Below are 13,811 nucleotides of genomic sequence, written 5' to 3' on the forward strand. Positions count from 1 at the left end.
GGCCCACTGGAAGGTGTCGTGGAGTCTTACTCTGAGCACACATGGAACAGGCAGCTACGAAGGCAGTTACATCAGCACATAGACTAGGCCACCAGAATTGTTGGGAAATGGCCCAAATGAGTTGATTCTTCCCAGGGTGGCCAGTTGCCTTGGGAGAATGGTAAGTCTGGAGCACGGCAGTACGGTGACACTCTCGGACAAAGCAGCAGTCACAAGGTTTCTCAGGAGGAGCATCGACCTGAGCAGCAAGAATTTTGTCACCCAAAGGAGAAGTAAGACTGGTGCGATCTGTAGCCAGAATACGATCAGGAGGAATCACAGGAACCGGAACTGACTCCAACTTGGAAGTGGAGGAAAATTGTCGTGGCAAGGCGTTAGCTCTTACATTCTTAGTGCCGGGTAAGAATGAGACAATGTAATTGAAACTTGACAAGAAAAGAGCTCATCGCGCCCTTCTGGGAGAGAGGCGTTTATCCTCAGACAAGAATATGAGATTCTTACGGTCAGTACGAATGAGAACTGGCACAGTGGTACCTTCGAGGAGATGGCAATCTTTTTAGCCCTGAAAGAATGGAGACAACAGCTCTCTGTCACCAATCTCGTAATTGCACTCCGCAGGTGACAATTTCTTGGAAAAGTAGCCACAAGGATGCATAGCACTCTCAGAGGTAGGACATTGAGACAGAAGGGCGCCAACACCAGTCTCAGAAGCATCAACCTCAAGGATAAAAGGTGTTAAGCCGCCCCCATTTCTCCTTTGAACCCGGGTTGGACCTCTGGGTGTATGGATAGAACTCTCTGATCGATCGGGTAATCAAGACACACACATGGGATGGTGAATCAAAATTACAATGGTTTACTGGGTTTGCATATATCTTTTACACTTACAGAGAGAGAGAAAAACCTCCCTCTTATTATCAGCCAATGAGATTGAAGCATAGACTTTATGAAAAAATAAGCATAAAACGTCATAAATTGCATATTCTGCCTAGAGATATCCCTCAGGCTATATCTAAATATAAGTTTATATATATGTGACCACGTATGCTAGGCAATCTGCCAATTGTTCCAGGCATGGGACCTAACCATGTGGTCAAGCTAACCACACGTACATTCTGTTCAAGTACATAGCTTGCAAATAATCTTTGCACATCTAATTTTCTGCATAAAAAAGCAAAATACATTTCTTCTTGTATAACATATCTTAAAGCAGCACTCTAACATCCTTACAATCCCTCCTTTGATCATAACAGACGAAAAGTCTGTATTGATCACCAATATTATTCATTATACCATCTCTGTTTTGTGTAAAACATAGAAACAAAAGAATATATTATACATGTCATTGAAAAAGCTGATAGGCAGATTGATAAGGGGGAAAAAGAATCTGTCAAGTCACTTCACCCATTTGGGGAACAGGGGGAGAACCAGAGTCTGTAGGGGGTTCCTGTTATTGAGAGAATTAGAGTTCCATTGTTTCATCTGTGGACATGTATATTTTTCGGTGATCAGGGGCTTTCTTTATCCTTGATGCGTGGATCCATTGTGGGCTCTAGTCAGTCAGGACTGCTGTTCTTGCAACTTTCAAGACTTCAAAAGGTCCTTGGAAGATCGGGCCCGTATGTCTTCTTGCTGCTGGTTGCTTTACCAACACCCTGTCTCCGGGTATAAAAGGATGTGTTGGTTCTGTGGAGAGAGGAGGAAAGGTGACAGCTACCTTGTCATAATTTTCTGTAAAGCTTCTTACCAGGTTTTTCACGTACTCTTCCTGTAAAGAATATAGATTAGGTTCCTCTGCTATTTGTCTATTTCCTCTGTGTTGGTTTTCCCATTAATATCTCATAAGGGGATAAGCTGTTTCTGGAATGGGGTGTGGTACGGATTTGGAAAAGTATTGCGGGAAGAAAAGCTAACCAGTTTCTCAAAGTTCCTCCTGTCCCTTTCTTTAGTTTATCGTTAATATTTCTGTTCATCCTTTCTACTACTCCTGCACTTTGGGGGTGATAAGGGATGTGTAGTTTCCATTGAATACCTATCAAATCAACCTATCAATGAGTGCATTCCCTTTTGCTATTTCTGTTTTATCATATGAGTGCCCGCGAACCTTAATTACATTAATGTGGCGAGGAAGAAGGAGCGCTTTCAATAAGGCGTCCACATGCTATCTGTGTAAACATTCACATCCTGTCCTTCAAAGAGCTGACATGCTCTAGTAAGAGCAATTAGTTCTGCTTGTTCCGCTGAAGTTACTTGCAGTGGTTTACTTCCTACAGTAATGTCTCGGAGCATGACAACTGAGTAACCAGTCTTGTATGTGTGATCGTCAGGACGTGTACAGCTACCGTCTACAAACACATGTAAGTAATCAGGGTTGGGGGTGTCTTTTAAATCAGAACGTGGTGAAGTAGACTCTAAAAGCCGTTGATTACAGTCATGTTGAGGAATAGGATCAGTTTCTGAAAGATGCAAGAGAGAGTGTAGAAACCTGACTTGTGGTGTTGTCTCTGAGCAGGATTTGATTTCAAGGTTCTGTGTGTTAAAGAGTATAACTTCATAGCCACTTGTATGTTGTATGTTGTGCTGCCATATGCTGAGTACTCATGTTCTGCATAAGGTGAACTACCGAATGTGTTGTGTATAATGTTGTATGTCCTCCCAATGTGATTTTGGATGCCTCCTTTATAGCCATTGCACAAGTTGCGAGAGCTTGAAGGCAAGAGGGCATCCCCTGAACCTGCACGGGTAATTTTTTTGACAGATATGCAACTGGTCTCAAAACACCACCATGTCGTTGTGCTAAAATTCCTGCAAACGCTGGACCCGAGACTACACAATATAAACAGAATAGTTTATTATGGTCAGACCCAATGCAGGTGCCCTTGAGAGGGACGCACAGAGGGTGGCAAATGCTTGTAGCATTTCCTCAGTCCAATTAATCATTTTTGGAGAGCCCAACAACGTAGCAGCTCTAAGGATCGAGTCCCAGTGCGAACAATCAGGTATCCATTGTATGCAGTAGACAATCGAGCCGAGGAAGGAGAGACTGAGGCATGTAAGTGCTTTGACCCGAGCTGGTGATACCCTTTGTTTGATTATACATCCCAAATACTCAACCTGCGACCTGCACCACTGGATTTTTTTGCAAGACGCCAAATGGCCTTCTGAGGAGAGGTGATGTAAAAGGTGCTCAGAGTCAGACTCACAGCGTCCCTGGCTTTCCCTACACAGCAGTAGGTCATCTACATATTGAAGCAGTATGGAACCCTGAGGAGGTGTCTAGTCATCAAGGGATCATTTCTATACCATAGAGAAGGCTACTGGGCTGTCAACAAATTCTTGTGGGAGCCGTGTCCAATTGGCCCCAAACAAAACCAAAGATCCTTTGTGCATCCTCCCCAACCGGTACACAAAAAAAAAATGTGTTCCATGGACTAACTATTTCCTTTAGTATGCCTTCCTTTTTGTATTCTTCAATCAATGGTGAAATGCCCTGTATTTTTTCATCTGTAAGGGGATATTGTTTTTGGAAGTGTGGTATTGTGTTGGGTTTGAAAGTAGGAGAGTAAGGTGTACAATTAAGATGTCCTACAGAGGTTTTGTCTTTAGCCCAAATTGGGTGATTTTCTAGTGGTCCAGGTAGAAGCATGTAATGTCCCCTGAAGTCTTGATATTTAGGATTAGTCAAGTCACATAGTGGAGACTTTGCTGTCAATCCACCTTCTTAGTCAAATCTTATATTGATTCTTAAAGCAGACATTGACCTCCCTGGCGGTTTTCCCGAGTGTGGCTCGGGGTTAAAATTCAGGACCATTAGAGGTAACCCCGAGCCACACTCGGGATTACATCGCAGGATCCTGGTGCCTCCTTACTTACCTTGTCCCCGGGATCCTGCGATGTCCCCCGCAGTATCCGTGGGCTCCGTCCTCTGCCCGAAGCCTCTCCGTGCCAGGCTCTGTTCCCTGCGAGCGTCGCGACGCACGGGGGCGGAGCCTGGCGGCAAATTAAAAAAAAGTAAAAATCATAACACATACAGTACTGTAATCTTACAGATTACAGTACTGTATGAAATGATTTCACATCCCTTTTGTCCCCAGTGCTTTGTCCAATGCCCTGTATGCAGTTTTATGTGATATATACTGTTCTTTCTGCCTGGAAACTGGAGATTGTCCATAGCAACCAAAAAGTGTCCCTTTACGTCAAAAGTGGCTTTAGACCAGCTAGAAAACAGCGATAGTAAATTAGAACACTTGCAGAATTGAGCGATAGTGAATCGAGGGGAAATTTATTTTATTACTATTTATTTTTATTTTTTTTAATTATTCATTTTTATTTATTATATTATAATTTATGTTTTTGTGTTTCAAACTTTATCATACCCGGGATATCTACTAGACTCTTGTTTGGACAGATTTAAGTGTGTTATTGTTAAGAATTACAGACCTACAATATAAAACGCCAAATTTCAATGCAAAATAATTGTACCGCTTTCAGCACCTAAAATCCAAAATAATCATACCGCCAGGGAGGTTAAGTCTCTTCCCATTAGGGAAAGGTCAGTCAGTCAAAACAGCAAAACACATAGTTGTAAGAGGTTCGTCCTGTAATGTACTAACTTGTAATGGAGGAGTCACTTTATGTTGGATGTCAATTCCATTAATACCCATTGAGCAACCCTCTGTACATTCTGGAGTGATAAACCTACGATCAGTGAATGATATATTTTATGTAGACAAACCAAAAATGAGTAAAAATCTTCCCCGGGATTTTGTTTGCAAGACAACATAGTGTGTACACTTGTGTCCCCTTTGTATGCTTTCTGCCAAGCTAGTCCTAGTTGGCCCCAAAATATATCCCACCCTTCAGGTTTGTCATAGGGATCTGCCATGATAAAAGCTGCCGCTACATCAAATTCAACCGTGGTTTCAGGGTATACTGCTTGAATAATGATTTGGAGATCTTCTGCACTCATCCTAGCTCCTGTACAATACCTTTTTAGAAAAGCTGCAGCAGCTCCGGGATCCTTTCTAGGTTTAGGGCAGGTGTCCCTTATATCTTTAATTAGCCGACGGGGAGGGGGGTCTGAACCTGAGTATTACCTATCATGATCAAAGGAAGGGCCTTAGAGGGCTCCTTCTCTTTGTTTGCAGAACGAAAGATTATCTGACCCGCAGACTCTACTTCTTGTAATGCTATAGCTAGTTTTTCTGATTTTTTTTTTTCTCTAGCCTCTTTGCTTCCCTCTCTTCTTTCTCCCTGTCTTTCCTTTAGTACATTTTACAACATTTCATCATATATTTACAATCCTAGTCACCCGGGGGGTAATTGTGTCGATTATGCGTCCCACAAATTTTAATTACCTCCTCCCAATCTTCCAGGGAACACGGTCCCAATGACCCCAAGCCTGAAAGATACAACTGATGTGCACGAGTTTGTACATTTTCCCAAAAAGGATCAACACAATTTACCCCACAAGTGCCTTTTACAAAATCATAGGGGGAAGGTTGGTCCCGCTCACCTTCCAGAACTTTCTTCCCTAACTTATTTCCCATAATTATTTCACAATATCCTTATATACCAAATAGTAAATCAACTCCCTTATGTTGAAATATATATTCACATATGCATATGATCACAACAAAATACAGAGCATTATATTCATGAAGAAACAACGTTAAATTGTGTGCACACAACAATTTCCCCTTTTTTTTTTTTAGAGCTCCATACACCCGTCCTGTATTTTAAGAAAGCATCAAATGCTCTCTATAATCCTATAAGTCCGGCCAGCCTAGTGGGACATCATTTAACCATTAAAACTATGCGACTTCTTTATCCCAGGAGAGTCAACCTAGCAATCCTCGAGATTATACAATTAAAAAAAATAAAAACAATAGGGGTCAATCGTGCCAGGATAAGTGAAAAGGCTTCGCAAAATGAGTTTACGAAGTTCCACTCACCTGTCAGTCGATTACCCCAACTTCTGGTACCATTTCTGTTAAGCCGCCCCTATTTCTCCTTTGAACCCGGGTTGGACCTCTGGGTGTATGGATAGAACTCTCTGATCGATCGGGTAATCAAGACACACACATGGGATGGTGAATCAAAATTACAATGGTTTACTGGGTTTGCATATATCTTATACACTTGCAGAGAGAGAGAAAAACCTCCCTCTTATTATCAGCCAATGAGATTGAAGCATAAAACGTCATAAATTGCATATTCTACCTAGAGATATCCCTCAGGCTATATCTAAATATAAGTTTGTATATATGTAACCACGTATGCTAGGCAATCTGCCAATTGTTCCAGACATGGGACCTTTGTTTTGTCACTTCATATTTTGCTAAATGTCAAGCTAACCACACGTACATTCTGTTCAAGTACATAGCTTGTAAATAATCTTTGCACTTCTAATTTTCTGCATAAGAAAGCAAAATATTTCTTCTTGTATAACATATCTTAAAGCTGCACTCTAATATCCTTACAAAAGGTAACGTAGGATCAGGATGTGCCAACACAGGAGCAGAAACAAAGGCAGCCTTGAGACTTTCAAAGGCCTTAATGGACTCCGGAGGCCAACTCTGTGGCTTACCGTTCTCTCTGGTCATATCGGTCAGGGGCTTGACCAGAGACGAGATGTTACGAATAAACTTCCGATAATAGTTGGCAAAACCCAGGAAACGCTGCAGAGGACGTAACCCCATGGGTCGAGGCAACTGTAGGACTGCTGAAAGTTTCTCTGGGTCTATCGAAAAACCAGCAGTGGAAATGACATGGGAATTTAACCTGTTCCCGATGGAACTCACATTTCTCCAGTTTACAATAGAGATTGTTCTCTCTTAATTTCTGAAGCACACGACAGACATCTGTGTGGTGGCTCTCCAGTAGGGATGAGCCGAACAACCCCCCCGTTCGGATCGCATCCAGAACATGCGTACAGGTAAAAACTTTGTTCGAACACGCGAACACCATTAAAGTCTATGGGACACGAACATGAAAAATCAAAAGTGCTAATTTTAAAGGCTTAAATGCATGGTATTGTCATAAAAAGTGTTTGGGGACCCAGGTCCTGCCCCTGGGGACATGTATCAATGCAAAAAAAAGTTTTAAAAACGGCCGTTTTTTCGGGAGCAGTGATTTTAATAATGCCTAATGTGAAACAATAGAAGTGTGATATTCCTTTAAATTTCGTACCTGGGGGTGTCTATAGTATGCCTGTAAAGTTGCGCATGTTTCCTGTGTTTAGAACAGTCTGACAGCAAAATGAAATTTCTAAAGGGAAAAAAAAGTCATTTAAAAGTGCTAGCGCTAGTGCCGGGTATAATGAATTGTCGGTCCGGCAATACACATAAAAGATCACTGATAAAAATAGCATGGAATTTCCCCACAGGGGAACCCCGAACCAAAATTAAAAAAAAAAAAATATGCGTTGGGGTCCCCCTAAATTCCATACCAGGCCCTTCAGGTCTGGTATGGATATTAAGGGGAACCCCCGCACCAAAATTTTTTTTTTTAAATGGCGTGGGGGTCCCCCTCAAAATCCATACCAGACCCTTCAGGTCTGGTATAGATTTTAAGGGGAACTCCGCGCCAAAATTTAAAAAAATGGCATGGGTCCCCCCAAAAATCCATACCAGATCCTTATCAAAGCACACAACCTGGCAGGCCACAGGAAAAGAGGGGGGACGAGAGAGTGCCCCCCCTCCTGAACGGTACCAGGACACATGCCCCACATGCCCTCAATATTGGGAGGGTGCCTTGTCCCCATGTTGATGGGGAGAAGGGCCTCATCCCCACAACCCTTGCCCGGTGGTTGTGGGGATCTGCGGGCGGGGGGCTTAACAGAATCTGGAAGCCCCCTTTAACAAGGGGACCCCTAGATCCCGGCCCCCCGTGTATCCCTACCATTTCACAAAAAAAGTCTCAAAAATGTTAAAAAGGGTGACCCCACCTCCCTCTGACAACACGGGGAATGCCATAGGGATATCCCTGTGCATCAGAGGGGGGCGGGGTCACCGGGTGGCCCCACCCTCCATTATATAAGAACTGTCACACAGCGGAACACTCCCACTGAGGAGGATTGTGCGGAGGATGAAGCAGAGAAGAAGCCGGAGGAAGATGCCAGATGAGAAGACCAGAGAAGGAAGCGGAGAAAGAAGCGGGGGAAGAAGAAGATGGAGGAAGAAGAAGAACACCGAAGGAAGACCAGAAGAAAGAAGATGGAAGAAGAAATGGGGAAAGAAGAAGAAATTAATAAAGAAATTGTCAAAAACCGTGTCTTGTCTTTAACATTTTTTAAACTTTTTTGTGAAATGGTAGGGGTACATTACCAATTCACACAGGGGGGCCAGGATATGGGGGTCCCCTTGTTAAAGGGGGCTTCCAGATTCTGATAAGCCCCCTCTCCCGCAGACCCCCACAACCACCCGGCAAGGATTGTGGGGATGAGGCCCTTCTCCCCATCAACATGGGGACAAGGTGCTTTGGGGGGCCGCTACCCCAAAGTACCCTCCCAATGTTGAGGGCATGTGGCCTGGTACGGTTCAGGAGGGGGGGCGCTCTCTCATCCCCCCTCTTTTTCTGCAGCCTGCCAGGTGGCGTGCTCGGATAAGGGTCTGGTATGGATTTTTGAGGGGGAACCCACGCCATTTTTTTTTATTTTGGCAGGGGGTTCCCCTTAATATCCATACCAGACTTGAAGGGCCTGGTATGGAATTTAGGGGGACCCCCACACTTTTTTTTTTTTAATTTTGGTTTGGGGTTCCCTTGTGGGTAATTCCATGCTGTTTTTATCAATAAACTTTTATGTGTATTGCCGGACCGACAATTCATTATAGCCGGCACTAGTGCTAGCACTTTTAAATGACTTTTTTTTCCTTTAGAAATGTCATTTTGCTGTCAGATTGTTCTAAACATGGGAAACATGCACCATTTTACAGGCATACTATAGACACCCCCCCAGGTACGAAATTTAAAGGAATATTACACTTTTATTGTTTCACTTTAAGCATTATTAAAATCACTGCTCCCGAAAAAACGCCCGTTTTTAAAACTTTTTTGCATTGATACATGTCCCCTGGGGCAGGACACAGGTCCCCACACTTTTTATGACAATAGCGTGCATATAAGCCTTTAAAATTAGCACTTTTGATTTCACCCATAGACTTTTAAAGGGTGTGCTGCGGCTTTCGAATTTGCCGCGAACACCCCAAATTGTTCACTATTTGGCGAATGGGCTTACAGCCAATGTTCGAGTCGAACTCATGTTCGACCCGAACAGACAGCTCATCCCTACTCTCCAGGGACTTGATAAATATGAGGATATCATCGAGATAAGCCAGCACACAACTGCAACAAATCTCGGAGGACATCGTTAATAAATTCCTGGAAAACTGCCGGGGCATTACAAAGGCCAAAAGGCATTACGAGGTACTCATAATGGCCTGTTCTGGTATTAAACGCAGTTTTCCACTTGTCGTCCTCCTTAATCCTCACAGGATTGTAAGCACCTCTCAGTTTAAGCTTAGTGAAAACCATTGCTCCCTTGAGGCGGTCAAATAACTCTAATCAATGGGATCGGGTAGGCATTCTTAATCGTGAAATGATTGAGACCCCTATAATCAATGCAAGATCTCAGTTCACCGCTCTTCTTCACAAAGAAGAAACCAGCACCAACAGGAGACGAGGATCTGCGAATGAAACCTCGAGAAAGTGCGTCTGCAACATACTCCTCCATGGCTTTATCCTCCAAGACCGACAATGGGTAAACCCGACCACGAGGGGGAGTGGCACTAGGTTGAAGGTCAATTGCGTAATTATACGGCCGGCGTGGAGGCAAACTACCGGCTTGACCTTTGTCAAAGGCATGGCTAAAATCATGGTACTCCTCTGGCAGGGAGGTACACAGGACCTTGGCTACCTTCCGGAAGCATGTTTCACTGCATTGTGGTGACCAGGAGAGAACCTCAGCATGGAGCCAATCAAAAGAGGGGTTGTGCCTCTGTAACCAAGGATAACCAATAACCAGCGGAAACTAGGGAGAGAAAATCACTTGGAATTGGATTATCTCATGGTGAAGAGCCCCTACGACCATAGACAACAGAACTGTCTCATGAGTCACATGGGCAGGCTGTAGAGGTTTCCTGTCAAGAGCCTCAATGGCAAGTGGAGTGTCACGCAACTGCAGTGGAATCCAGTGCTTTGATACAAAGGCAGCATCAATGAACAGGCCTGCAGCCCCAGAGTCGATTAAAGCCTGTATCTCAATAGATGACTTAGCCCAAGAAAGGGTGACCAAAACCAGGGGCTTATCCTTCTGGATAACTGGGGACAACACAAAACCACCTAAGGTCTGTCCATGACAGGACCTCAAGGTTCGGGTGTTCCCAGGATGGGTAGGACAAGACTTCAAAAAGTGACCTGCCTGGCCACAATAAAGGCACAATCTCTCCCTCCTCTTAAAGGCTCTCTCATCCGCAGAGGGACACGTCAAGCCCAAGTGCATGGGTTCACCATCACTGACCGACTCGGTACCAGGAGGCATGGGAGGTGTGGGAGGCACGGGTGGGACTGCAAAGCTCGGAGGTAAACGTACAGGAGGCTTCCGCAAGCGCTCCTTAAAAGAAAGTCTTTCTCTGAGTCTTGAGTCAATGAGGATGGCAAACGAGATCAAGCTCTCTAGCTCAGTGGGTATATCAGTGGGCCTCATTATTCCAAGCAACCTCTGCTGCCAGAGTACGGTACTCAATGGCGTTGTCGGCAACAGTTCTCATACTCTGTTTGATGGCCATGAGGCACTTGGCAACAGAAGCGGAGCGTGCAAGAACATCAAATACAATTTTAAAGGAGGCCACAAACTCAGGGTAACTCAAGACAACAGGTTTTTGCGTCTCCCATAGAGGGTTAGCCCAGGCCAAGGCTCTCTCAGAAAGCAAAGATATCATGAACCCTACTTTGCTTCTGTCCGTGGGAAATGCCTGGGCCAGCATCTCAAAGTATATCCCAACTTGGTTGAGAAACGGTTTTGCTTGCGTCTATCTAGCAAGGTTACTCTGTGGTATAAGCAAGGAAGCTGAGATTTCTGCAGTGTGTATATGTGCTTTACTATACAAAGATGCTGTACATACAAAAACTATTACAATATTAGGAATACAATACAAGACTGATAGATATCTATAACAAACAAAATGTCTAGCACAGCTTATGGTCTATAACAGTACAAATACACTTAAAGGTTACTTATCTTCTTTTACTGTATGTTCGTGATCTCCATTGGCAACAATTCTCCTGGAGCATCAGGCAAGTTTCTTCTGTCATGAGTGGCTTCTGATGTTACAGCATGATCGTGTGTGTGTCTCTCTACTCACCCCTTTTATGTGTCAGGCTGTTTACCATAGTTACCAAACAACAGAAAACATACCTGTTTACTGTAGCTGTAGAAACAATGGACTGTTGAAAACTGTCAACTGAATACAAAAATGGTATCTACGTACCACTGTCTACTCAAACCAAGACAGTAAGTTAACAGTCATTCTTTCAGTTTGAAAGCTGAAAGAATCTCAAACAAGTAATGTCTTACATGTTTACTGTAGCTATAGAGACAATAGCCTGTTAATTGAACTGTCAATTGAATATAACAATGGTATCTGACCCCATCGTATAAAACAGCATTTGTTTGAGAAATCTACTCAAGTCAAAAAACTGACAGTAATCTGACCAACGGACTATTGTAATATTGTCCCATGTATCTTATGTCTGATTAATATAAAAAAAAAATCATATTTTTAGCAAACGCAACACATTCCGCCCTAGATTTTTTTTTCTTTCAGACTCCATACAGAAAATGACTTCATTACTATGAAAACTCATTTTAAACATTCATTTTCCTTGAATGAAAAACCTCCCATATTTCTGTCATCCCATCCCTCTGTCCATTCTAAAGTTCTTTAGAAACAAGTCCAGGCTTGTAATACATCAAAGGCCTTGCACTCCACAGCTCTTGCGATCTTCCATCATGTTCTATGGATCAAATTGGAGTTAGCCTGTGGAGTGGAAAACAAAGCAGATTATCTGTTCCTTCTAATAATACATAAACAGTAGATCCAGGCCCTTCAGCTAAAATCTCTCCTCTAAGTGGCTTCTTGCCTGGATATCTGGCTAACACTTTTCCCCCTGACTGTACCCACTTCTGACCCTCCCAAAGAACATCAATAGGGAGGAGAGGAAATATACTGATATTTCCCAGAAGATCACTGCCGTTTATTTTGGAAGGTTTGCTGTTATGTAGCCTCACTTTCCACTCTTGCTGGGAAGTATCCACTAACCAGTCAGAGTCCCAGCCACTGTCTTGAAGCTCATCTGTCAATGCAAATGTAACTTCAAACCTTCCTGCCAGATTCCCTCTCATTCCTAGATAGGCTTCAGCTTCAGATACATCACTCTTGGTTTCTTTGTCATGGGAAGCAGTAACATGGTATCTGTTAAGCCCTGTTCTTTCAGGAACCTTACATAAATACTGAACTCTGCACTCCAGCTGTGGAATCTGTGCCCCAACCCCTACCATCCTCTCATATGGTGTGCTTTTGGCAATTGGCCTAGAATTTAACAACATGACTGCCTGTGTGAGGGCCCGATCCCACCCCCCTAGTGTATGTGTGGGTGTAAGTTTGCGTATCTGTTTCTTCAATAGCCCGTTGTATCTTTCAATCAAACCAGCTGCCTGTGGATGGTATGGGATGTGGCACAACCAGTACACTCCAGAATCTTTGGCCCACCGCTGTACTGTTGATCCGGTGAAGTGTGAGCCGTTATCACTTTGGACTTGTTTGGGACAACCATAAGCAACGACAAGTTTCTGGAGCAGTTGAAGCGTTGTGGCTTGATCTGCATGTTTGCAAGGATGGACAAGCATAAGTCCTGAATAGGTGTCCACTGCAGTACAACAATATCTCAGTCCATTGTTTCCCCGGGGCAGGGGACCAATGAAGTCAGTCTGCCAGATCTCTGCAGGCCTCTCACCCCTCTTAAACCCCTCCCAGTGGAGTACTTTTGCAATGGCCATTGTCACACTTCTCCACACACTGTACAGTTCTCTATTACAGTCTTTATTATGTCCATGGATAAAGGCAATCCTCTCTGCTGTGCCCATTCATATGTTGCTTTCTGCCCAAAATGTCCAGATTGCTTGTGGGCCCAGTTTGCCAAGTTCATCAAGACAGGATCAATTGGCACAACTGCCTTCACTTTGGCGATTTCATCTGCAACTCTGTTATAGTTCTCAAAGTCTGAGACTAGGGGCACATGTGCATCAAAATGCCCCACTTTTATGGTGCGGGAGTGAGCTTCCTTCCAGATGTAGTCCCATACTTCCTTGCCTCCCCACACCACCTTTCCATGAATCATCCATTATTGGACTTCCACGTGGGCATCCAAGTTGTCAGTCCTTTAAAATCCACCCAGCTGTCAGTGTAGATAGTGACATGGAAAGAAGGATCCCCCTGAGTCATCACTACAGCTTTCAACTCTGCAGACTGACTGGACCCTCCAATTCTGGTCTCCTGCAGGACTGTGTCCGTATTTGGGTTGTAGGCTGCTGCTGTCCATTTATGCCCAGTTGAGGCAACTATGGCTGAACCATCAGTGAACCACACTGACTCCTTCATGTCTTCTGACAGAGACTCAAAGGGTGGAGCCTCTTGAATGGGGGATGACTGCAGCACAGGAATTTTTTCTTCTGGCCGGGTGCTGGTAAAAGTAACAAGCCCTGTCAACTGTTTTGAAATGTCTCTAACATCTCAAGCTGCAACACCCCCTCT

General features: G+C 43.8%; 1 protein-coding gene and 1 long non-coding RNA gene across 5 annotated transcripts in view; one reads left to right on the forward strand and one right to left on the reverse strand.

The window, feature by feature from the left end:
• Positions 1 to 13,811, forward strand: part of LOC141117201 (serine protease inhibitor A6-like) — a 52,122-nt gene that overhangs the window by 17,323 nt on the left and 20,988 nt on the right. The window lies entirely within an intron of this gene.
• LOC141117202 (uncharacterized) lies at positions 834 to 6,896 on the reverse strand. Its single transcript, XR_012237116.1, has 2 exons — positions 5,955 to 6,896; positions 834 to 1,686 (listed from the first exon to the last, which is right to left on the reverse strand). It is a non-coding gene; the product is annotated as an uncharacterized lncRNA (long non-coding RNA).

This window comes from Aquarana catesbeiana, linkage group LG13 (genome assembly GCF_042186555.1).
Source record: "Aquarana catesbeiana isolate 2022-GZ linkage group LG13, ASM4218655v1, whole genome shotgun sequence".
Taxonomy (NCBI): Eukaryota; Metazoa; Chordata; class Amphibia; order Anura; family Ranidae; genus Aquarana; species Aquarana catesbeiana.